Genomic DNA, 27,136 nt, shown 5'->3' with positions numbered 1-27,136 from the left:
CATCGATAAGCAAATACCTCTGGGGAGGATTAATATTGCATTTAAGTAGAGACTAGAGTATTAAATCAACTCAATTAACAAGTTTTTTGTGTGGACGTGTATAATAAAAACCAACCACAGATTTTTGTCTCCTCTCTAAAAGAAATTAACCTTGACAGGGATTAGCATTTGAAGTATTTTTCCCCATCTGCATCAATTACGATGAAAGACTGAAATGATCTGCCAGGAGTACCTGGCACGGGAGGTGTAAGAGCTTGTCGACCTAACGCCGTGTGGATCCAGAGTGGTTTGTTTGTTCTGCCTTGCATTTACCGTCGGTTTTTGAGCGCTGTGAGTGCTGCACTTCAGATTCTACAGCTTTGTATACACATTGCTATGTATGCAGGGTTGGATTTTGTGTTTGTCGAGACGCTCTCAACTGAACTGAAACCATTGCAGAGCTGCTGCTGCCGACCAAGAAAAAGAAACCCTGCCGCCATCATCACAAAATCTGAATATCCTGCCTTTTATTGTGTTATCAGATTGAAATATTCAATCTTATGTGGATGGTCTGTTTTGATAACATAATAAGTTTACCAAACGGACTACGTATCTACATAGCATAGTTTTCAACCTGCGGGCAAAAGGTGTCCTGTTTCTGCTGTATAGTGAAGCCCTTCCTTCTGCTATCTTCCAATGCATAGTTGCAATCATGATTGTTCAAAGCCTTCTACTTCTTATTTTTCTTCATCAGGCATAGAGGCGGCGGTGGAATCCGGAAAGAGCAAACAAACAATGTACATGCATGACGAAGATGGATGCTTGACAGCTCGATGACTGGTGGACGCAATGGAAATATTGACCCACGATGGATAGTACTCTCTCCGTCCGAAAATACTTGTCGAAGAAATGGATAAAAATGAATGTATCTAGAACTAAGATATGTCTAGATACATCCATTCCTCCGACAAGTATTTCCGGACGGAGAGAGTATATGCAGAGGAAGATAAACCGCTTGCGTTTGCCCGCGGTTCAGGTTAGACTTAATGGACATAGATTAAAGGTTTCGTTGAACAACTTTGGTCATGATTCAAAACCGTCTAAGATTCAACCCTGAGACCGGTTTTGACCTTGTTGACCGGTTTTGAACCCATTGACCAGCCAGTCAGCGTGTCACATGAGCGACACTGTTCATAACACTGTTCATGAATTCATTTTCTGCCAAAAAATCAGAAAATTTCATTTTCTGGAAAATTCTCACGCGAACAGTACTGTTCACGTGGCGAAAAATGAAATATTCCCGAATTCACTGCATATGCGGTGAAAAAAATCATTTTGAAAAAAGTTTGAAGAATTCCATTTTCGCCACGTGAACAGTAATTTCGGGATTTCGTTATCCCCCGCATGAACAGTACATTTGAAATTTTTTTGTCCACTAGTACTGTTCACATGTGTGAAAACTGGGAATTTTCGAAAATTTGTGCTGATACTTTTTATATTTTTTTCAAACTTTTCCTGAGTTACTGTTCACGAGACGAAAAATTATTTTTCCTTCTAAAAATGGTACTTTTTATTTTTTTTTGAATTTACTATTCATGCAGGATTTTTCCCCTAGAAATTGAATTTCTCAGTTTTTTGGGGGGGAAAGTTTCAGAAAATGAATTTGTGAACAGTGTCGCTGATGTGGCACGCTGACTGGGCGGTCAACAGGTTCAAAACCGGTCAACAGGGTCAAAACCGGTCTCAGGGTTGAATCTTAGATGGTTTTGAGAGTTGGGGGTTGTAGATTAGACGCTTTTGAAGTTGAGGGTTGTATATTAGACTAGGGCAAAAGTTGGGGGTTGAAATATGCACTTCTCTCTTCAGAAAAGGCTCAATGCTACTGGCTTCTTCAGGTATAATGTACCGAGTGAGCCTTAATGACGGTATGGGCCTTCATGGGAGAGGTATGAGCAATGTACGGAGTGATGCCCGATACTAGGAACCTACTTTTGTTCGTCGTTGATCACAAGCTCTTGAATATCTACAATCTGATTACGCCTAGTTTTGAGATATTGCCTACCTAGGTCAGTTTACGCCTGATGTTGTGAAAGGGGCCGGGCTGGGAAGGAGACACTGGAACAAGGATGTGCTGCAAGCTCAAGCACATAGTCCTGATGATCAGAACAGCATAGTGCTGATGCGAATGCTGGAACCAGGAGATGGTGGTGATGTCGTGCTGCAACTCCAGAGTCGATCACAGGTTCATCAGTCATAGGGTCATCTAGAACTGACCTGGAGTTCACCTTGTGTGGCTTCATGTGACGATGATTGGTACGCTTCCTGGGTAAGGTACGTAGCGAGAATCATCAACGATGTTTAGTTTCTGCACAATCAGCAGGTTTTTTTTTTGCGACAGAAAGAGAGTTTTATTCCATAATCAGAGGGTTACAATCGAGAGGCACCAACTCCTCAATACAAGGTGGGCTCCTTCCCAGCCATACGGCAGTAGTGGACTCCGTACGACTATACAATGCCAACCGATGTGCTACCCTATTTTGATCACGCTTTATTTTTGATGGAACAAACTCTCGATCCTGAAGATGACGCTTGATCTCTAGTACCAAGTGCCCATAAACAGACCTGGACAAACCGTCCCCGGGGTCATTGCAGCTAGTGCCGTAGATGAGTCTGACTGAACCACAATTGGCAAGGATGAATGCTGCAGGGCCAAGGCCATACCCTGCATTATTGCATGTAGTTCCGCTTCCAGCGCGTCGTTACAGTTGAAGATGCATCTATATGCCGCGAAGATCACACCACCCTCATGATTCCGAAGTATCATACCTGCTGCCGCCGACCCGTCCTCTTGCATGAAGGCACCATCCACCGAAAGCGCTGCCCAGCCCGTGGGCGGCCGCGGCCAGTGAAGGGGTATTGGCGGTGCGGATGCTTCGGCGTTTGCAACTCGGACCGCAGGCATCTTCCCTTTGAGAATTTCATCCGTGGAGAAAGGCCCACACAGGGTCAAAGAATTCATATAACTTTGAAGGTAATCCGACGTTGCCGTTACGGACGGAACATCCTTTCTGTGTGTAAGGTCCGATCGTAGCGACCAAATCCTCCATAACAACATGATCGTGCAATCCCGCATGTGATCATCGCAATTTGCCAGGACGTTTAAAAGCCATTCCTTCCCAGTATCATGAAGGAGCTCCTGGCTCGGTAGACGCCACACAGTTCTCATCTGAGCCCATATCCCCTGCGCATGTTCACATGACACTAGAGCATGAAAGCTAGTCTCCTTTTCTCAGCCACACACCCGACAGCTATCTCTCGTAGATATGTGACGATACTTCTTGCATTCATTTGTAGCTAAAGCTCCAGAGACCACCTTCCAGGCCATAATTCTCATTTTTAGAGGCACTTTAGAGCTCCAAATCCGCTGCCAAATCGGCCTCCGACCCGAAGCATTACTGCTTGACGAGCTGAGCCTCATGGAGTGTTGGACTTCCATTGCAAGATGATAAGCACTACGCACAGAGAACTGTCCAGACCTCTCCGGGGCCCAAGCGATGAAATCCTGCCCGTTCCTTGGAGATGTGCGTATCTTCACAATCTCCCTGACATCCATGTCCCAAAAATGCTCCCTGAGCCGTTCCACATCCCATGCTCCATGTTCATTCAGAAAATCAGCTACCCGATTGAACCGACAATTCCTTTTAGGAGTAATCGGTCTGAAATTGTGACCACGAGGGATCCAAGCATCTCTCCAGGTTTTTATCATTTCGCCGTTGCACACGCGCCATATAATGCCCTTTTTCACCAAATCAAGACCATGAACAATACCCTTCCAGACCGCCGAACTGTTAGACGAGAAAACAATGTCAAGCAGGTTTCCCCTAGGGTAGTATTTGGCCTTCAATAATCTCGCACAAAGGCTATCTGGGCTATCTAAGAGGCGCCAAGCCTGCTTGGCAAGCAGAGCTTGATTAAACGCCCTCATGTCTCGGAATCCCATGCCCCCCATTGCTTTGGGTAACATCATTCTCTCCCAACTTAACCAGGCCATCTTCCTTTTGCCATTTTCCACCCCCACCAATATTGCCGCATCATCTTGGTTAGATCATCACACACTGAAGCCGGCAGTTTGAACACACTCATTACATAGGTAGGAATCGCCTGAGCCACATCCTTGATAAGAATCTCTTTATTTCCAACTGAAACATATTGTTCACTCCAATCAACAAGAATTTTCCTCAATCTATCTTGCAGTGTCTCAAATTGCCCCTTGTGAACTCTTCCTTCAGGGACCGGGAGTCCAAGGTATTTTGGTTCAAACACCTGCTGCGTTACCTCCAATGTACTCTTGATCTCATCCACGACTGACCCACCGCAGTTGTCAGAAAACAGGATGGAACACTTCTCGGGATTTATAAGTTGACCCGTCGCCGAGGAATAAGTGTTCAACAAACCTTTAACAACATCCGCCTGCTGGCCTGAAGCTTCAAAAAATAGCAAGGTATCATCCGCAAAGAGGAGATGAGAGATCTCTGGTGCACCCCGACAAATGCTCACCCCGTTCAAACTGCCTTCATTCACTGATTTAGATAGGAGAGAAGATAACGCGTCAGCAACAAAGGGAAACAAAAACGGAGACAATGGGTCACCTTGACAAAGGCCTCGTGATGGTGAAAAAACCTCCAGAAGTTTCCCATTCAGTTTAACCGAGTAACGGACAGATTTAACACAAGACATTATCCAAGCTATCCACTGTTCCGAGAAGCCCCATCTACTCAGCGCCTTCTCCAGAAAATCCCAGTCGACCCGATCGTACGCCTTTGAGAGATCGAGCTTGTATGCACAGGCCGCCCGACTGGTATTTTTCAATGATTGTATGTGGTGGATGCACTCAAAGGCAATAATAGAATTATCCGAGATGAGCCGGCCCGGAATAAAATCACTTTGATTTTCAGAGATCAACTCCGACAGACAAGGCCGGAGACGGTTAACCAAACATTTATACACCAACTTGTAAATAACATTGCAGAGGCTGATCGGCCTGAAATCCTTAAGCTCCTTGGGATGAGGAACTTTCGGGATGAGGACGATCGCCGTATCATTAACCCCCTCTGGCATGGAGCCAGAGACAAAGAACTCCAACACGGCAGCAGTGATTTCAGATTTTAGAGTTGCCCAATTCCATTGATAAAACCTTGTCGGGAAGCCATCCGTGCCCGGAGCTTTAAGCGGGCCAATTTGAAACAGTGCATTCGACACTTCCTCCTCGGTAAATGATGCACATAACATGGCGTTCATCTGGTCAGTTACCTTAGGGACAATAGCCTAGAGAACGACATCGGGGTTGAGAGTCGGGTCCTTGGTGTACACTTCCTTGAAGTAGGAAGTAGCCATGCGTTCCATGTCCGATGGAGAGGAGCACCATGAGCCATCAGACCGCCGAAGTCTCTGTATGTAGTTCCTCCGCGCCCGCCATACAGCTCGCCTATGCAAATATGCCATGTTTCGTTCTCCCTCCTTCAGCCACGTAATGCGCGATCTCTGTAACCACATCATCTCTTCCCTATATAATAACTCATCGAGTTGGGCCATCTTCTAGCGAATCAACGAGCGATCCGCATCTCTTAGCTGTAGATCAGCCAGCTCGGATCTCAACTTCTCCAATTCTGTGACAACGTGGCCAAAATTCTTCTTACTCCACGCCCTAAGGTCATTCATCATTTCATGTAGGGCGTCCCGCACCGCCGCCAGATTGCCGGTCGGTTTGCTTTTCCTCCATCCATTCGCCACCACCTCTGCCAGCGCCGGGTGGCGTTCCCACATAATCTCATATCAAGGGGAAGCAGAAGTCCTCCTCGAATCCTCAAGAACCAGTCGAACCAAGATCGGACAGTGGTCAGAACATGACGAAGCAAGGTGAACAACTTGCGCGGCCGGGAAGAGGTCCCTCCACCCCTCATCCGCACAGGCACGATCCAGGCGAAATCGCACGTTCCTCTCTCCAAACTGCCCATTATCATATGTAAATGGATACCCCGAAAAACCGAGGTCCCATAATTCGCATGCCAACAAACAGTCCCGGAATAACCCCATTTGATTTTCAGAGCGCTGGGCTCTAGACATATGCTCATGCTGCCACATTGCCTCATTAAAGTCTCCACATACTAACCACGGCTCCGACGAAACCGCACGAAGCTGGGATAGAGAACTCCACATGAGATGACGGTTTTCAACTCGGGGTTCACCATAGACAAACGTCGTTCTCCAACTTTTATCATTTGCCACATCTACAATCCGCACGTCCATGTACCGTGCACAAGAATCCAGCACCGTAACCTGCAACTTCTCATCCCAAAAGAGTGCCAGGCCTCCACTAAGGCCGTCACTCGACACACCAACAAAACCCTTCATCTGCAATCTCCACCTCAATTTCTCCATCTTTGAAGAGGCCTGTCTTGTCTCCGACAGAAACACAAGCCCCGGGGAATTGGCTTTAGAGAGGGCCAACACCTCACGAACTGTCCGGCGGTGCCCCCCCCCCCCCCCCGGCAGTTCCAAGCTAGGATATTCATTGCATCTGGCGGTCCTCCTCGAAGGAGGCCGCCGATCTATCACCTGACATACCTCTTGACTCCATACGAGCCCTCTTACTGCTAGCACTACTGGTAGGCGAGGCCTGTGCACCATCCTCACCATTCCCCTGGGTAAGTGCTAGCACACCTCTCGGCCCTACCAACGCATTGGCATCCGGTCCAACATCCTCCATGGAGAGCCTTTTGCGAGCTGCTGGATCTCCTTGCTTGGATATGCGTCCATCCTTGGCAGGGCTTGTAGCCGTATCTAGCATGTCCGGGTCGACCACTGTCTTTCCCGGCGACTTCTGCTGATGAGATTGAGACGGCTGTTGCTTCTGACTCCTTCCCCGGCCATAACCATCATTGGACGGCTGTTTATTTAGTCCATCAGCATAGAGCCAAGACCCATACTTCTTGTCCTTCTCCTCATGCACCCCTGATCCGCACTCTTTGCAATCATGACCGATGAGCCCACATACACTGCAGAAGCGTGCCAGTTTCTCGTAACGCACCAAGTAGACTTGGCGTTCTTTCCCCCTGACAATACTGACAAACTTGGTGAGAGGCCGGCGAACATCATGCCGAACCCTAACCCTAATGTAGTCACCACGGGTGCTCCCGTTCAGTCTCATCTCCAGGATCTCGCCAGAGTTTTTCAGCAAATTTTCCACAATGTTCTTCCTGCAGAAACCCTCCAGGATCTTGTGAATTTTAGCCAGATTGGCATAAACATCATGGGAACCTCCTCTGCCTTTGTGAAACCATCATATGGAACCATCAACACGAGTAGATTCCTGAATAGCCAGGGCCCTTGATCCAGCATACGTTCCCAGTCTCCCAAGCAAGATGCTTGTACAACGAAGAGTTTCGGCCCAACCGGGCGAAACCTTACCGGCTGCGCGGGGTTCCAAGCCGCCCGCATATCCTTGTAGAAGGCCGCTTGGCTGAAGGTTTTCTCTGTATGAACCCTAGCCAGCGCGAGCCATCTCACGCTCTCATTGATCTCCGGATCAGCCTCATCTATCACCAGATCATCGAAGTCTTCATCTTCCAGGTTGAGTTGTTCCATGAAATCTCCAAGGTCCGGCGTTCCGTGAGAGCCGCCGCCGCCAGCGCTGGTGCCTGACAGGGCGTCTGCGGGAGGCTCCATCGCTACCGAGGGGCAGGGAGGAGCGAGGTTTGGCCGATCGAGAGAACCGCTCACAGGGAGGGAGATCGATCGGGGTAAGGTACTCAGGGGCGGCGGCGGCGCCCGAGAGGAGAGAAACCCTAGCCTTGCGCGAGGGGAAACTAACTGACAATCAGCAGGTTGATTAAGGCCACGTAAGGCTGCGATCTTGTAGTGCGCTGCACTGCTGCCCATCGATGGACCAGCAACTGTTTCACTTCAGAATAGGGGTCCCGCTTATCCTACTTATTTGATTTTATCTGTCAATCTCCTACCTAACCTTTAATTTTAGAACACTTTATTTTACAATAGATATGACAAATTTATGAGAGTCACATCATCCAACCATAATTAATATATATAGTAGAGAACCCTAGGCACCATCACTGAGTTTCAGGTGCTACTTTTCCTTGCTTTCCCGCTGGGCCAGGCCTAAGCCTGTATATTCAAGTCACGTTCGGCCATTTCGGAAGCAGTACACACAGCAGCTTGTATACTAGGGGCTCAACTTGCATATACGTAAGCCTAAATGTGATTGCTGTCTACTGTGTGTACCACCGGAACAATAGAGGGATGGTTAACGGCAGTCACGGTGAGCCTAAGCCTGTATATTCAAGTCAAATATAGGAGAGCAAATATAAAGGAACAACAATAATTTTGATAGTTGTTCAATCTAGTTCATTCTCTACTAGGAGCTAACGCCCGCTTTGCCACGCCGTTCTTCATTTGTGGGATCTTTTTTCCTTTAGCAGATTACTGCAGTCGGTTGTTTTGTTTTCGTTTTATCTGTATTGGCTGGGGTTTCAATTATGTTTTGGTTTTTTTGGGGGGGTTTATATGGGGTACTGCTAGAGAAGGTATTTGTTCTGAGAGCAGAGTGGAGTTGTTTGGTACGTGGTGTGGTGTCCTTACAAATTTCAGCCTTGGTGTCAGCTGGGGGTCGTTGTGTGAACGCCTTGGGAGATCCTATTCCAAGCTGAAGTCATGGAATTTCAACCATAACGTTCACATGGGCCTGCCCACGAAGCTCCCACTCACCTCAGTCAGCTCCCTTCTACACTCGCTCGCTTAACAATTTCCACTCGCTCGACTCTGATCTTATAAAAAGCCAGCTAGTTCCTTTCAAAAAAGTTTGTTATATCAAAAGATGTTCATGGATTTATAAGAATCTTCAATTTTTATAAATGTTGCTAATTAGAAAGCATGAATTTTTAAAATGTTTGGGAATTTTAAAAATAATCATGGATTTAGAAATATTTGCAAATTCAATAGAAATTAAACTTTAAAATATTCATGATTTTTAAATTTTTTCATGAATTTAAAAAACATTAGTATTTTTCAATCATCACAAATTTTAATAAATATTCTTTAATTAAGGTAAAAATGTTAAAATAGAAAATAGAGGAAAATTGTAACAAAAATTAATAAAAAGAAAGATAAATGTCAACCAACGACACACATCCTTACAGGTGGCCCTAGTGACTCCACAACCTTAGTATCTTAATATTCTATATGCCAACACCATGCCCCCCCCCCCCCTCCAATTACAAATAATCACCAAATTTGTCCATAATAATTGTGCGTTGGATGTGTTGTTTTATGTTGGATCCCTAATTCGTCAAGTGTGGATCTCTCTTTGCTTTGAGGTCACGGTTGTGTGTTGGATGTTGTCTGGATGGCTGATGCATGGCGTCATGTTGCAGCATGACTTGCCATGGGCACCGGCCACGTCAAATAGGTCCCTCTCACCGATATGTGGACGAAGCTCTAGAACCTACATAATTAAATATAGGTATATGCATCGATGAATATAGTAGACTAAATATTGAGGTGCCGTGGTAATTTGTATGGTAGTTCAATCTAGTTCATTGTATATGTCAACGCCCTCACAGTTGGGGAACATAGTAATTTCAAAAAAAATCATACGCACACGCAAGATCATGGTGATGCATAGCAACGAGAGGGGAGAGTGTTGTCCACGTACCCTCGTAGACCGAAAGCAGAACTGTTAGCACAACGCGCGCGGTTGATGTAGTCGTACGTCTTCACGATCCGACCGATCAAGTACCGAACACACGGCACCTCCGAGTTCAGCACATGTTCAGCCCGATGACGTCCCTCGAACTCCGATCCAGCCGAGTGTTGAGGGAGAGTTTCGTCAGCACGACGGTGTGGTGACGATGTTGATGTTCTACCGATGCAGGGCTTCGCCTAAGCACCGCTACAGTATTATCGAGGTGGACTATGGTGGAGGGGGGCACCGCACACGGCTAAAAGATCAACTTTATCAATTGTTGTGTCTATGGGGTGCCCCCTGCCCCCGTATATAAAGGAGCAAGGGGGGTGGCGGCCGGCCTAGGAGGAGGGCGCACCAAGGGGGGAGTCCTACTCCCACCGGGAGTAGGACTCCTCCTTTCCTTGTTGGAGTAGGAGAGAAGGAAAGAGGGGGAGAGGAAGAAGGAAAAGGGGGCTTTCCTTGTTGGAGTAAGAGAGAAGGAAAGAGGGGGAGAGGAAGAAGGAAAAGGGGGCTGCACCCCTTGTCCAATTCGGACTAGAGGGGGGCGCGCGCCTCTTCCTTTTGGCCCCTCTCCTCTATTCCCGTATAGCCCAATAAGGCCCATATACTCTCCGGCGAATTCCCATAACTCTTCGGTACTCCGATAAATACCCGAATCACTCGGAACCTTTCCGATGTCCGAATATAGTCGTCCAATATATCGATCTTTACGTCTCGACCATTTCGAGACTCCTCGTCATGTCTCCGATCTCATCCGGGATTCCGAACTCCTTCGGTATATCAAAACATATAAACTCATAATATAACTGTCATCGAAACGTTAAGCGTGCAGACCCTACGGGTTCGAGAACTATGTAGACATGACCGAGACACATCTCCTGTAAATAACCAATAGCGGAACCTGAATGCTCATATTGGCTCCCACATACTCTACGAAGATCTTTATCGGTCAGACCGCATAAGAACATATGTTGTTCCCTTTGTCATCGGTATGTTACTTGCCCGAGATTCGATCGTCGGTATCTCAATACCTAGTTCAATCTCGTTACCGGCAAGTCTCTTTACTCGTTCCGTAATACATCATCCCGCAAATATCTCATTAGTTGCAATGCTTGCAAGGCTTAAGTGATGTGCATTACCGAGAGGGCCCAGAGATACCTCTCCGACAATCGGAGTGACAAATCTTAATCTCGAAATACGCCAACCCAACAAGTACCTTCGGAGACACCTGTAGAGCACCTTTATAATCACTCAGTTACGTTGTGACGTTTGGTAGCACACAAAGTGTTCCTCCGGTAAACGGGAGTTGCATAATCTCATAGTCATAGGAACATGTATAAGTCATGAAGAAAGCAATAGCAACATACTAAACGATCGTGTGCTAAGCTAACGGAATGGGTCATGTCAATCACATCATTCTCCTAGTGATGTGATCCCGTTAATCAAATAACAACTCTTTGTCCATGGTTAGGAAACATAACCATCTTTGATTAACGAGCTAGTCAAATAGAGACATACTAGTGACACTCTGTTTGTCTATGTATTCACACATGTATTATGTTTCCGGTTAATACAATTCTAGCATGAATAATAAACATTTATCATGAAAGAAGGAAAAAAATAATAACTTTATTATTGCCTCTAGGGCATATTTCTTTCAATCTCCCAGTTGCACTAGAGTCAATAATCTAGATCACATCATCATGTGGTTAACATTGATAGTTCACATCATCATGTGATTAACGCCCATAGTTCACATCGCCATGTGACCAACACCCAAAGGGTTTACTAGATTCAGTAATCTAGTTCACATCGCTATGTGATTAACACCCAAAGAGTACTAAGGTGTGATCATGTTTTGCTTGTGAGAGAATCTTAGTCAACGGGTCTTTCACATTCAGATCCGTTATGTATTTTGCAATTTTCTATGTCTACAATGCTCTGCACGGAGCTACTCTAGCTAATTGCTCCCACTTTCAATATGTATCTAGATCGAGACTTAGAGTCATCCAGATCGGTGTCAAAGCTTGCATCGACGTAACTCTTTACGACGAACCTTTTGACACCTCCATAATCGAGAAACATATCCTTATTCCACTAAGGATAATTTTGACCGCTGTCTAGTGATCTACTCCTAGATCACTATTGTACTCCCTTGCCAAAATCAGTGTAGGGTATGCAATAGATCTGGTACACAGCATGACATACTTTATAGAACCTATGGCTGAGGCATAGGGAATGACTTTCACTCTTTTTCTATCTTCTGCCATCGTCGGGCTTTGAGTCTTACTCAATTTCACACCTTGTTACACAGGCAAGAACTCTTTCTTTGACTGTTCCATTTTGAACTACTTCAAAATCTTGTCAAGGTTTGTACTCATTGAAAAAACTTATCAAGCGTCTTGATCTATCTCTATAGATCTTGATGTTCAATATGTAAGCAGCTTCACCGAGGTCTTTCTTTGAAAAACTCCTTTCAAATACTCCTTTATGCTTTGCGGAATAATTCTACATTATTTCCGATCAACAATATGTCATTCACACATACTTATCAGAAATGTTGTAGTGCTCCCACTCACTTTCTTGTAAATACAGGCTTCACCGTAATTCTTTGACGGTGCTTTCTTTCAGCAGATCCGTTTTGTTGGTGAGCATGAGGACAAGAGACATGGTGTGATATGCCAAGCTTTTGAAAGAAAGAATTTAATTTTTCATACTCACCACCCCAGTCACTTTGCATAGCAATGATTTTAGAGTTCAGTTTGCGTTCAACAAGATTTTGGAAATTGAGAAAAACTTGGAATACATCAGATCGTTTTTTCAATAGGTAAGTCCAAGTAAATTTACTATAGCCATCAATAAAACTTACATAATAGGAAAATCTACCAACTGAAGTAGGAGCTGGCCCCCATACATCTAAAATGATAAGTTGTAAAGGGGCAGTAGACACACTAGTATAAATTAGGTAAGGTAACTGATGACTTTTTGCTTGTTGACACGGATCACAAACTGACTCAACACTAGGCTCATAAGAGAGTTTATTTTTGCTAAGAACATATCTAACTATGACTGAAGATGGATGACCCAAACGACTATGCCATCTTGATGTAGATATCTTGGTGACAATATTTGCTTGTTTATTGGACCATGAAGATGATGATGATGATATGAGTGGGTAGAGGCCTCCCGCGCACCGTCCTCTAAGAATGACTCTCCTTGTTCTCAAGTCCTTAACCAAGAAAAAATAAGGAGAAAATTCAATAAGAACATTGTTATCAAGAGTGAATCGATGAACGGAAACAAGATTTTTAGATGTTTGAGGGACATGCAAGACATTGGTCAAGTGTAAATTTTTCACAGGGTTTTCAACAAATGAACTGCCAATGTGTGTGATATCCATACCAGAACCGCTTGCCGTGCGAATTTGGTCGCCTCCATTGTACTTCTCCCGCATCGTCAACTTGTCAAGTTCACCTGTGATGTGGTTTGTTGTTGCACTATCGGCATACCAGTTGGTGTCCACGCCATAGGAGACTGCATGCGCCTCCTTTTCTTCTTGTTCGTTTTCTTCATAACGCCACCAGCAAACTCGTGCACCTCCTGGATGGTGTCTGTAGCATATCTGACACTCTGGATAGTCATGTTGTTGCTCATGAACCTGCTGTTGCTGTTGCTGTTGCTGTCGAGGGCGGCCTCTGAATCCGCCGCCTCCATTGGAGCAAGAGGACTGACGATCACCGCGGTCACCACTATCACCACGGCCACACGCCCTTCCTCCGCGCCCGCGAGATCTGCCGCGGGACTGGCCACGGCCTCTGTAGACCGCATTGGCGGATGAGTGGAACCCGCCTGAAGATGAGTCGCCTAGCATCTCCATCCTTTGATCAAGGGCAGAGATCTGAGCAAATAGATCGTCGGCTGTGATGGTGTTTTTCACAGCGCCGATCGCCGCCACCACGGAGTCGTAGTCACGGTCCAGTCCGGCCAAGATATAGTCCACCATCTCCGGATCAGATACGGGACAACCGACAGCAGGTAGTTCACCCCCAAGACTTTTCATCTTCGCCATATACGCCGAGCTTGACATGGTGCCCTTCTTGGTATTGGTGATGGCAGTTCTTAGATTAGTAATCCGAGACTGAGATTGTGAGGCGAAGAGATTTTTCACCGTCGTCCAGAGCTCAAAGGTGGAATCTTTCCCAACGACTTGTGCAAGAATTTCTGGAGACATGGAATTGAGAAGGTATGATAGAACCTGCTGGTCTTTGGCGATCCAGGGTCCGTATAGGTGGTTCGGCTCTAGGGCCGTGGTCTTGTCTGCCTTCGTGATCTCCACCATCCTGGGCGGAGCGGCGTCGGTGTTGTCCAGGAGCCCCGTCACCTGCGCGCCTCGCAGGGCTGGGAGGACCTGCGTCTTCCAGAGGATAAAATTACCTCTTGCGAGCTTCTCAGACGGCGGCGATCCGAGGTTGAGGGAGACGCCGGCGGAGGAAGCCATGGAGACGATGATATGTGGTTTCTAGGGTTTTGGTTTATGGCTAGATGTATAAAAAGAGGTGGCTCTGATTACCATGAAAGATATCAAGCGTTCCTACTCCATTGAGGGAGCCGCGTGGTGTTTATATTGATATGTGGCCGCAGCCCTTGGCTTGGCGTACAAGGTTATACAAGAGGAGTTTGAGTAGAATACAAGAGAAGGAAGGAGGTTGAGATTACAACACGTATATTCTAACACGCATATATTGTGATATACAATTATACATGATGAATGGTGAATTAGCAGCAGATGCCACATCAGAAAAAACAGAGAAGAGGGGGGGGTGCAACTGCAATGTCGTCTGACGACTCCGTGATCCCGTCATGTGACCGTCACTATGAGGAACAAGGATTGAGGTGGCAGAAGATCATGTCCAACCAAGCCTCCTCTCTCATTTCCCTCAACTCAGCTCACATGAATGGCATGACAGATGGAGTTTGCAGCAGCAGAGCGGTCCTATTGGCCGGTACATAGGCTCAACCGAGAGCAGCTTTCATCCTGCGAGCAATGGACGGGTGAAGGACTCGTGGATGAAGGTCCATTTGGAGCTCGACCACATGGAGACCCCGCCATTCTCTGCATCGGCAAAGCTCGGCGGCCTTGGCGATTTCGGCACTACGGATTTCAACCCGTTCAGAAACGAGCCAGTGTTCTTCGCGCTGGTATCCAGGCTGCTCGTGTCCATATTCAAACGCATACTGGAAATAGGCCTCGGCAAAAAACTTTGGGAGAAGAAGAAACTGGGAGCATTTCGCTGCCAATACCTTGGGAGCTTCCCTTGCTGTACAAGGACATCTCAGTACTGCAATCCATGTCGTCTCCTCTTTGAGAACTCAGGCCGTAGTAGCTCTGCAAGCTGCTCATTGCGAGCGACGACTGCTGCTGTCTAGACTTGTCAGAATCTAATGAATTCACAATGTCTACACGTCGTTTGCACTTTACAAAATTCATGGCATATCAGCATCAGATACATACATAAATGTACGTGCTCATGTACTAGTGTCTTTGAATGTTGGAAACAATCATCAGTCAAGCCACCGACAGAGAAGATGTACACTCTTTTGCAGAAGATGTATACTCAGCCGCCTTTCACACATATCGTGTATATATGGATCATTACGTACAAAAAGGGTTTAGATTGCCGCGGCGACTCCCGCCGCGTCAGCCTACGTATCAGAGCAAGACGCCGTCGTTCCCGAGCACGAACCCTTGGTTGTCGCCAATGAACCTTCAACATCCATTGTGTTATTTGGCTGGCATAGTTTCAGACAGACGATAAATAGACTAAAACTGCAGAATTCAGTTGAGCCAAGTGCTTACTTTACGGAGTAGAGGTTCCCGGGGATGTTATCAGCGGACCCTCAATTGAGCGTTCCTCCGCCATCAAGGATGGAGAGGGAGGCGAAGCCCTGATGGTAGCAATACAGCGCTCCAAGCGCCCAATCTGCTTCCGAATACAGCCGAAGGCCTCCTTGCTCCAGGATCGCAAAGAGCCATCAACATGCTTCAGGTTAGACCATGTTGACTGAAGTGAAGGACAGCCATCCCTCTCCTCAAGTCCTCAACCCACACCCGCTCAAGAGTTTCTCTGTAATCATCAGCCAGTAGCCACATCTCCTCATAACGGAACCCTTGCTGGACCGGAGATCGTCGTGCCTGTTGGGTCCTGCCTCCCAACAGAACCAGCATGGGGTAGTGATCCAAAGAAGTGGCAATGAGATTCTCCACCCCGCACCCATCGAACATACCAGTAAAAGCTCCATTGGCCGCAGCCCTATCCAAGCGACATTTAACATGACAATCCGGGTCTTGTTTGTTGCACCACGTAAACTTCGGACCGGAGTAGCCCACATCAGTCAAGCTACAGTCCATCAGGCAATCCCTAAAAGCAGTTATCTGAGCCTCTGACCGGTCTTGAGGACCACAATGTTCATCCTAAGCCAAGACCTCATTGAAGTCCCCACAACATAGCCACGGTCCATCCCACATTGGTTGAAGACGTCTGAGAAGCTCCCAAAACTGAGGTCTATCTTCTCTCCTGGGCTCCCCATAAACAAAGGAGGCACGCCAGACCACCCCCTCGTTGATCTTCACATGAGTATCAATACATGTTCAACTTGAGCATGAGTTTCCTACCTAGCTTCAAGTTGAGCATGCAGTGGATGCAGCAGGAAATTAGATGCAGATTAATTGCATAGTACAAGAAACAACAAGTTGTGCCTCTGTTTTGGTTGATCTGTAACTCTGTTTGATTGGAACATGTACTAATTAATGTGCTGGTTCTAGATTTAAATTAGCAAGATTAGTTGCAAGCCCGAGGTCGAAGCAGAGAGGTCCACGCGCACGCCCTCCTAGTCAACCGCCTCGCCGCCGAACTTGTCAGAGTTCTCTGCAATTTTCTCCAATCACTGAACTTGTGAAGATTTACCACACAATGCTTGTTCTTCTTGTGTTTGTCCTCGGTGCCGGGAGGAACGGCACGAGTAAATATAGTAGAGTAAATATCAAGGAACTACAATAATTTTGATGGTTGTTCAATCTAGCACATTCTATATGTCAATGCCCTCTCTCAAGTAAAGAGAAAGACCATGAAGGGCTTGGGGGGGGGGGGGGCTGGCCCCCACCCCAATCCAAATGATTTGTGTTCTAAAGTAATAGCAAACATGGTTCGTCCCACGCTTATGCGTGAAAAACATTCTTAGGTGCAATTAAAATGAAGAAGCAAGAAGTTTCGAGGATACTGAAGGCGGGTTTTTGTTGGACATCGAAATTGATATCACAAGTTTTCAGGTGTTCAGACAGGTCACTTGCGTGAACGAACCGTTCCTCGAGAAGGGTCAACCGAGCGAATAAATTAATTTCCCTCTGACGTTCGCTACGCGCGGATTCTAGAGCAATGCAAGCTAGCCCAGAAAAAGGGCTATGCCCAATCAGTTGCTTTTTTGAAAAACAAAGCGTCAGCAAAAATCAAATATTTTGTGCAGAAAAGACAGAAAAACCATAAATTTAACAGGAGAGAGAAACATAAATGTTTCCATACCCATAAAATTTCCATCTCAAAAACAATCGTGAAAAGGGGGGAAATACATAAACATCGATATTGGGATAAAAATGACAGAAAAGTAAGGTTGCCATGATCATGATTAAAATCTACCTATATATAACAGAAAAATTGACCGTGTTCAAGATTTCGTATAAATGGATAAGTATAAAAACTGAGATAAATTTCCGTGACATGATGAAAATTAATCCACCTATAGGTAAATGTAAAATTTCCATACTGCATTAAAACAATTTTCCATGGTATGCTCAATAAATTTTCCATGCTATATAAAATAAATTTGCCATGTAACAATACAGACACAAACATATGGATGATAAATGTCCATGATATTGTATGAGTAAACATGCACAACTAAAATTTGATGGAAAATGTTCTATACAGTAAGGAAAAATCATGACAAGTTGTTAGAAACTTGTTGGGGGGAAAAGTTGAACTTATCATGTGACAAATTAGAGAAAGAAAACAGAATTCACTAAAAAAATTATACACAACCATACCAAATTGTGAGCATGTATGTTTTGTTCACTTTTTTTTTGTTTCGTTAGTTTTATATAGATGGCAGGGCAGAGTACGTGGAGGTGGAGGCCTTCGCCAGCTCCAACTTGCGAGTTTTGTTGTTCATGGCTCCTGAGATCTGCCAGTGTATGGAAGATGGTCAGGAACCACTTGTTAGCAATGGTCAGGAACCGCCCGTGTATGGAAGCAGCCGATCAAATTGGCAGGGGAGGTGTAAGGGTTGTCGGCATAACAGCGCGTGAAGTCAGAGTCCGTTGTTTCAGAGTAGAAAAGGCAAGAAAGCTCCATAGTCTTGTGAACCATGGTTGATCTTAGGAACTGCTGCGGTGCAGATCCTCTGTAACCTTGCATACATATTGCTGTCACTCTGAACTGAAATGAACTGAAGCCATTGCAGAGCCGCTATTGTACGAAGAAAATAGAAATGCCAACAGTTTTTCGATGCTACCGTCGCAAAACTGTAGCAAAATTAGAACTTCCTACATTTTCACCTGTAGCAGGATGAAAAAGAAAAACAATCAAGAGAACTCGTGCTGCCTCGGTACTGAATATTTCAGACATAATAAGCTCAGTTCAACAAATGGTCTGTGCGTCTGCAGAGCAGAGTATTCAACGAACGGGTGAAGGACTCGTGGTTTGTGGTCCACTTGGAGCTCGACCACATGGAGACCCCGCCGCCATTGCTGTACGAGCACATTTCAGTACTGCAATCCATGTCATGTCCTCTCTGAGAACTCAGGCCTTAGTAGCTCTGCAAGCGACGACTGCAACCTGGAGAAAGCACCTGGATATTGCCACATGTTGACAGGAGATATATATATCCTGACCACAACCTGTTTTCATGTTTTGCAGCAGGGAAGTACGTACTGGCAGCCTTGATGTATGCAGTTCTTTTGCACCTCACAAAATCCATCGCATATCAGGATCAGATACATACATAAATGTATGTGCTCACGTCGTACTGTACTGTATGCCTTTGAATGCTGGAAACAATCATCGGTCAAACAACAGTAATAGACAGATAAGATTTACACTCTCTTGCGGAAGACAGAACGTCGGGACAATCAGCAGCCTTTCACGTGTGTGTCTATATATGGATCATTCTTACATACAAAAAGGGTTTCAGATAGCCGTGGTTTTTTCCGCCGCTTCAGCCAACATATCGGAGCAAGACACCGTCATTTCCGAGCACAAAACCTTGGTTGTCTCCAATGAACCTGCAACATCCATCACAACCATTGTAAAATGTTGGCAGAGTTTCAGACGTGAAACAGACTCAGACCCTGAACAAGTAAGATAATGATATCTCCTGCGGAATTCAGGCGATCCGAGTGCTTACTTTACGGAGTATAGGTTGCCGGGGATGTTATCTGCGGCCCTGTCGTGCACCCAGGTCTTGCCGCCCTTGGTTGTTTTCAGCAGGACACCGCTACCACCGGCAGCCCATGCCTCATCCTTTAAAACAGAACCACAGATCAGCTAGTTGTTGTTCAAGGTTACTTAGTAGTATCATGTAAACATAGTACAGTTCGTTTCAGTTAGTGTTACCTTTGAGCGGTAGCCCACGTCCAGAATCCCAAACCCCCGGCTTTGCACCAACGCTTCCTCGAAGTCCTCAACTATCTGGAAATGGATCCTAGTTAGAATATGTTAATGAGCGCTTAAAGGAACTGCATTATGCTGTGTTTGCCCATTTTGCTAACTAAACTGATCGAATCGAATAAGAACTAGCACTCACCCCTGTTCCTTTACTGAGGAAGAGCCCACCGCCGCGCACGAGGAGCCAGAGACCACCATCTGCTCTCCATCCCATGTTCTATATCCGCCGTGCCACAGCCCTGTTGTGCGGTTGCCAATATAGCTGCAATTGCAGGTGTACATAGACACTTCAGAACAAAACCCCGGCCAGATATTTCACCCGAATCGATACTGCTAAGTAGTAGCATAATATCATCGAACCTGCCCAGGCTCCCATGTCAAGAAGAAGTTGCCGCGGCTGGAAACAGCGACGTAGCTGCCGTCAGGTGAGCGGTTCACCGTGTTGAAACTTGAAAGTGCCGGTGTAGTAACTCGCACCGCTAATGCCGCTTGAAACTGTTCTGCACCACAGACAAAAACGACAGAGCAAACAATGTCATGCCTTGATCGCCCAAGTGGATTTTCCGGCACGAGTTTCATCCGGACGGCACTCTCGCCCGGTACAAGGCGCGGTGGGTGCTTCGCGGCTTCACGCAACAGGCCGGCGTCGACTACGGCGAGACCTTCAGTCCGGTGGTCAAACCAGCCACCGTCCAGACTGTCCTGAGCCTCGCCGCCGGCAAGTCGTGGCCCATACATCAGCTGGACATCAAGAACGCCTTCCTCCACGGCCATCTTGCGTAGACGGTCTACAGCCACAAGCCTTCCGGCTTCGTCGACGCCACCTCGCCCTCGCATGTGTGCCGGCTAAACCGTTCTTTCTACGGTCTCAAGCAGGCGCCTCGGGCGTGGTTCACCAGGTTCACGACGTACCTGCGGAGCCTTGGCTTCGTCGCGTCGCGGGCGGACTCATCGCTCTTCGTCCTTCGACGTGGTGCTCACCTCGCCTACCTGCTCCTCTACGTCGACGACATCATCCTCACCGCCAGCTCGGGCGCGGTGCTCGACTCCGTCATCCAGGCTCTTCACCGCGAGTTCTCCATGACCGACCTCGGCGCGCTCCACCACTTCCTCAGCATCAACGTCACCACCACTGCGCGTGGCTTGTTCCTTTCCCAGGAACAGTACGCCCTGGAGATCCTCGACCGTGCCGGCATGCTCAACTGCAAGCCCATCTCCACTCCGGTCGACACGCTGGCCAAGCTCTCCACCGACACTGGCCCGCTCTTCCACGACCTGTCGCTCTACCGCAGCCTGGCCGGGGCGCTGCAGTACATCACGTTGACGCGGCCCGATCTCTCTTATGCCGTTCAACAGTGTTGTATGTTCATGCATGCCCCCCGCGACTGCCACTTCCAGCTCATGAAGCGCATCCTTCGGTATCTGCGTGGCACGACTCACCTTGGCCTTCAGATCCATCGCGACGCCGACACCGAGCTCGTGGCTTACTCCGACGCCGACTGGGCCGGCTGCCCCGACACGTGCAAGTCCACCTCGGGCGATTGTGTCTTCCTCGGCTCCAACCTCCTCACGTGGTCATCTAAACGGCAGAGCACCGTTTCTCGTTCGAGCGCCGAGGCCGAGTACCGGGCGGTCGCCAACGCCGTCGCCGAGTCGGTGTGGCTACGCCAACTACTTGGCGAGCTCCACCAACCGCCGTCCCGTGCCACGGTCGTCTACTGCGACAACATAAGTGCTGTGTACATGTCGAGCAACCCGGTGCAACACCAACGCACGAAGCACATCCAGATCGACCTTCACTTCGTGCGCGAGCGTGTGGCACTGGGTGAGATCCGTGTTCTCCACGTACCGACGAGCTCGCAGTTCGCCGACATCTTCACCAAGGGGCTGCCAATGGGCGTCTTCCTCGACTTTCGGTCCAGTCTCAACGTCGACGAACCCCACGTTTCGACTGCGGGAGGGTGTTGGAACGTGCCCACGTCCCTCTCGTCAGGTGGCTAGCCATGCAGCCCGCGTCGTGCGCGTCTCCAACAGCCCACGTACTTCATGTTTATCCTCTCCTGCATGGTAGCGATAGCCGGCTAAGGCCGTTGTACTCTCCCACGTTCCTCTGCTTCCTCTCCTGTAAACTGTATAAATATACCCCGATGGATGAATAGAAGCAGTGTGTGAGTGTTACATATCTCAACTATTAGCTTACTCGTTGCTCACTACAAAATGTGCCATAGAACAAAAAAGACAATCAGAAAACCATGATACAACTCACGAATCATGATTCTATCGCTAGCATGCATATGCCACCCATACCGTAGTTCAGTATGTCACATGTATGTCTATTTGCACCCCACCTCTCGCCCCTTGTAACCTGTAGGTACCGTATGTTTCCTGTGCTAGTGATAAGTTTATAAAGGTTACAAAAAGTATTTTATTGGATTTGTATTTAAAGGTAGTTTACAATGAAACTATATTTGTTACATAGTTAAATTTATAATTAAATATTGACTCAAAATACAAAGGAGACCTAGATGGAGTAATTAACTACTACCTCCATTTGAAATTAGTTGTCGCTCAAACGAATCTATCTAGACGTATTTTAGTTTAGATACATCCGTTTAAGCAACAACTAATTTCGGATGGAGGAAGTATTTGCATAACCAGACAATATCTTACCACATGCCAGCCTCGACGCTTGTTCGTGGTTTTCTCTTCGACGGCGTGTGTGCGTTCTTGTGTAGGTTGCCAGGTCGCCCTGTGTGCCTTGTTTTTGCGGGCATGTTGACGGTTTTCGCCCGGTTTTCCGTTAATTAACTGGACACCTCTCTTCGACCTTTTTTAATGAATTGGGCTCTAAGGACCGCATTTCCAAAAATAAAATATCTTACCACATGGGCGAACATTAATGTGGTCCAGACTTTTCAACTCTAGGCATGGACTGTCTATCTGATTCCTAAAGAGACGTGCGGCTGGTTTGGGTGGTGTACACTTGCACTTGTGTTAACGGACAGCAACAGCCACACACATGGTCATCAGTCATGAGTACACTACTGACTAGTATTCACTTTCCTCTGAGGTTGAGAATTAAGATACCAAGATATTATTCGCGTTTTCTACACCAATCTCTTTTATCTATGTGAACTCTAGCTACTTGTAAACCAAGGAAATGCTCTCCAGCTTGCCACTTTTCTTACCCAACACTTCAATGGCGCCCCTGAAGGAACTCTTCCATATCTCACTTCTCTTGCTAGTATGCGCAGCCAAGGCCACCAACCTGGAAGCAGAAGCACTTCTCCGATGGAAGTCCAGTTTGGTTGGCGCCAACTCGCTGTCCTCATGGTCGACTATGAATTCCACCTGCTCTTGGTTTGGCATCTCATGTGACACTGCCGGGCATGTTACAGAGCTCAGCCTTCCCAACACTGAACTCAAAGGTACGCTCGATTACTTGTATTCGGCAGCATTCTTGAACCTCACCAAGATCAAACTCAACAACAACAGCCTTGCTGGAGCCATCCCGGCAAACATATCCAAGTTGCTCACGCTCACCTTTCTGGACTTGAGCAGCAACAATCTTGTTGGCTTAATACCTCGCTCATTCTCAAGGCTCCAAAATCTCAAGGCACTGCAGCTCTCTGCAAATAATCTCACGGGAGGAATTCCAGAGGAGCTGGGGATGATATCTGGGTTGCGAGATCTTATAGTGGGCAACAACCCACTTGGTGGGTCGATCCGAGCCTCACTCGGGAAACTTCAGTTCCTACAGGAGCTCAACTTCAGAAACGCTAGTCTGGTTTCTACTCTCCCACCAGAGCTAGGGAACCTCACTAGTCTTAAGTACATGACCCTGGGACAGAATCAGTTATATGGAAGTGTGCCACCATGTTTTGCCAGGATACAAACATTGTTGACATTTTACTTGGTTGAAAATAATATAAATGGTACCATCCCGAGAGAGATGTTTACAAACTGTACCAAGCTCGAGTTATTTATGGTATCCAGAAACTTGTTAATTGGAAGCATCCCATCGCATATCAGCAAGTGCAAGCAGCTCCAGATATTTGATGTATCCGGAAACATGTTAACTGGAAGCATCCCATCGCATATCAGCAAGTGCAAGGAGCTCAAGGGTTTTGATGTATCCAGCAACTTGTTAACTGGAAGCATCCCGGCGGAGATAGGGAGCATGCGGAACTTGCAAGCATTGTCCTTGTCCAAAAATCACCTTACTGGAATTGTGCCAACAAATATTGGTAATGCAATATCTTTGATATTCCTTGAGGTCAACTCCAACCATCTCGAGGGTGAGCTTCCTGAAACCATCTCCTTGCTGGTAAATCTCATTGCTCTCGACATGTCGGGCAACAAGTTTACGGGTATCATTCCTAATCATGACAACAGGCAGTTGCCAATTGTCAAGGTGGCTAACAGTACAGACAATAGCAGCTTCTCAGGAGAATCATGGTCTCCCTTTTGTCAATTAACACTCCTGGTGCTCTTGGATCTATCAAACAATGAGTTGTTTGGAGATCTTCCTGGTTGCATCTGGAACTTGAAAGATTTACAGTTCTTGGATTTGTCGGGCAATGCTTTAGCTGGGGAAGTTCCAACCTCAACTTTCTTCAACTCTTCACTAAGGTCACTGCACTTGTCAAGTAATAAATTCACAGGTTGCTTTCCAATGGTGTTGAAGAAGTTCAAAAGCCTTGTTGTTTTGGATCTCCGGGACAATAAGATTTCTGGTGTAATTCCTCCGTGGATAGGGGAAAGCAATCCTTCGTTGAGGATTCTCAGCCTCCGCTCAAACAAGTTCTACGGGAGTATTCCTTGGCAGCAGTTATCACAACTCCCCCATCTCCAACTGCTAGATCTTGCTGAAAACAATTTTGTAGGTTCCATACTAGAAAGTTTGGTCAACATCTCCCTGATGAGACAGACATTTGTGACACAACCAGTTGTAAAAATTGACATAGCACTTACTTCCCACAGATATTTTTATGTTTACAATGGAAGCATGGACATAATTTGGAAGGGACGGGAGTGCACCTTCAAGGGAAGGCATGCATTTGTGACTGGTATTGATCTCTCTGGTAATTCTCTATCTGGTGAGATCCCTTCAGAGCTCACAAGTCTCAGAGGCATGCGGTTACTAAATATTTCAAGAAATAATCTGTCTGGTAGTATCCCCAAGGATATTGGCAATCTAAAGCTATTAGAGTCCCTTGACCTCTCCTGGAACAAACTATCAGGTCATATTCCGCCTAGTGTTTCAAACCTGATGTCCCTCAGCAACCTCAATCTCTCCAATAACCTTCTGTCTGGAGAGATACCTACAGGCAGTCAGCTTCAAACACTCGATGACCCATCAATCTATGGCAATAATCTTGGACTCTGTGGTCCCCCCTTAAGACCATGCACAAATAATTCGAGTAGTACAACACCAATGGATGGAGCAGAGGAACATCACCATGAACTCGAAACACTGTGGCTGTACTACTCGGTGATTGCTGGAATTGTCTTTGGTTTCTGGGTATGGTTTGGAGCATTATTTTTCTGCAAGATCTGGCGGGTTGCTTTCTTCAGTTCTGTCGATGCCATGCAGCAGAATATTGTGCACAAGATGAAGCGTATCTGACTGTATTTATGATGCTTCGCACTAGATGCACAATTTGGCAGAAGAGGCTGCTTTATCTGCAGTCCGCATTGTATAATGTATTTTTCATGACCCTGCAGCTGCGGTTGCAGCTGTTTGTTTTGTTTCACCAATAAGCTACAAATTTATGTGCCTTTTGTGGGCAGAATTGGCTTGTAGTTGTTGTATGATGTGACCAGTGTTCTATAGGATTGCATTAGGTTTTATTATCTGAATTTTTGTGCTTTCCTACAATATTAGTTCGACCGGATATTTAGCAAGAGGTATAACCTCGATAAATTCTTTGGAGTGACATCCACTCAATCTCCATAGTATTTTTTGTGTTTTTTACGTGGTGCAACCAAAGAACAACAATTATAGTATATTGTGTTTCCGCTTGCTGTAGGATTTGAGATGTCAACGATTATAGTATGTTTTGGAGCATTATAGTATATTGTATTTCTGCTTTTTCATGTTCCAGTGTTTGTTGAATCATGCGACCAAAAAGGCCCTTACGCATGATTTACTGCTGTATGAGAAAAGTCAAGATTGATGTTTCAAACTCTAATGAGAAAATGTACATCGATAAGCAAATACCTCTGGGGAGGATTAATATTGCATTTAAGTAGAGACTAGAGTATTAAATCAACTCAATTAACAAGTTTTTTGTGTTGACGTGTATAATAAAAACCAACCACAGATTTTTGTCTCCTCTCTAAAAGAAATTAACCTTGACAGGGATTAGCATTTGAAGTATTTTTTCCCCATCTGCATCAATTACGATGAAAGACTGAAATGATCTGCCAGGAGTACCTGGCACGGGAGGTGTAAGAGCTTGTCGACCTAACGCCGTGTGGATCCAGAGTGGTTTGTTTGTTCTGCCTTGCATTTACCGTCGGTTTTTGAGCGCTGTGAGTGCTGCACTTCAGATTCTACAGCTTTGTATACACATTGCTATGTATGCAGGGTTGGATTTTGTGTTTGTCGAGACGCTCTCAACTGAACTGAAACCATTGCAGAGCTGCTGCTGCCGACCAAGAAAAAGAAACCCTGCCGCCATCATCACAAAATCTGAATATCCTGCCTTTTATTGTGTTATCAGATTGAAATATTCAATCTTATGTGGATGGTCTGTTTTGATAACATAATAAGTTTACCAAACGGACTACGTATCTACATAGCATAGTTTTCAACCTGCGGGCAAAAGGTGTCCTGTTTCTGCTGTATAGTGAAGCCCTTCCTTCTGCTATCTTCCAATGCATAGTTGCAATCATGATTGTTCAAAGCCTTCTACTTCTTATTTTTCTTCATCAGGCATAGAGGCGGCGGTGGAATCCGGAAAGAGCAAACAAACAATGTACATGCATGACGAAGATGGATGCTTGACAGCTCGATGACTGGTGGACGCAATGGAAATATTGACCCACGATGGATAGTACTCTCTCCGTCCGAAAATACTTGTCGAAGAAATGGATAAAAATGAATGTATCTAGAACTAAGATATGTCTAGATACATCCATTCCTCCGACAAGTATTTCCGGACGGAGAGAGTATATGCAGAGGAAGATAAACCGCTTGCGTTTGCCCGCGGTTCAGGTTAGACTTAATGGACATAGATTAAAGGTTTCGTTGAACAACTTTGGTCATGATTCAAAACCGTCTAAGATTCAACCCTGAGACCGGTTTTGACCTTGTTGACCGGTTTTGAACCCATTGACCAGCCAGTCAGCGTGTCACATGAGCGACACTGTTCATAACACTGTTCATGAATTCATTTTCTGCCAAAAAATCAGAAAATTTCATTTTCTGGAAAATTCTCACGCGAACAGTACTGTTCACGTGGCGAAAAATGAAATATTCCCGAATTCACTGCATATGCGGTGAAAAAAATCATTTTGAAAAAAGTTTGAAGAATTCCGTTTTCGCCACGTGAACAGTAATTTCGGGATTTCGTTATCCCCCGCATGAACAGTACATTTGAAATTTTTTTGTCCACTAGTACTGTTCACATGTGTGAAAACTGGGAATTTTCGAAAATTTGTGCTGATACTTTTT

At 46.1% G+C, this 27,136-nt stretch overlaps 1 pseudogene; it reads left to right on the top strand.

The window, feature by feature from the left end:
* Positions 1–22,616: 22,616 nt before the first annotated feature.
* On the top strand, positions 22,617–25,211 carry LOC147962666 (receptor-like protein EIX2; annotated as a pseudogene).
* Positions 25,212–27,136: the final 1,925 nt, after the last annotated feature.

This window comes from Triticum urartu, chromosome 7A (assembly GCF_056163025.1).
Source record: "Triticum urartu cultivar PI428250 chromosome 7A, HENAU_Tu73, whole genome shotgun sequence".
Taxonomy (NCBI): Eukaryota; Viridiplantae; Streptophyta; class Magnoliopsida; order Poales; family Poaceae; genus Triticum; species Triticum urartu.
The sequence above is the reverse complement of the archived record's forward strand: the minus strand, read 5'-3'. Positions and strand labels throughout refer to the sequence as shown.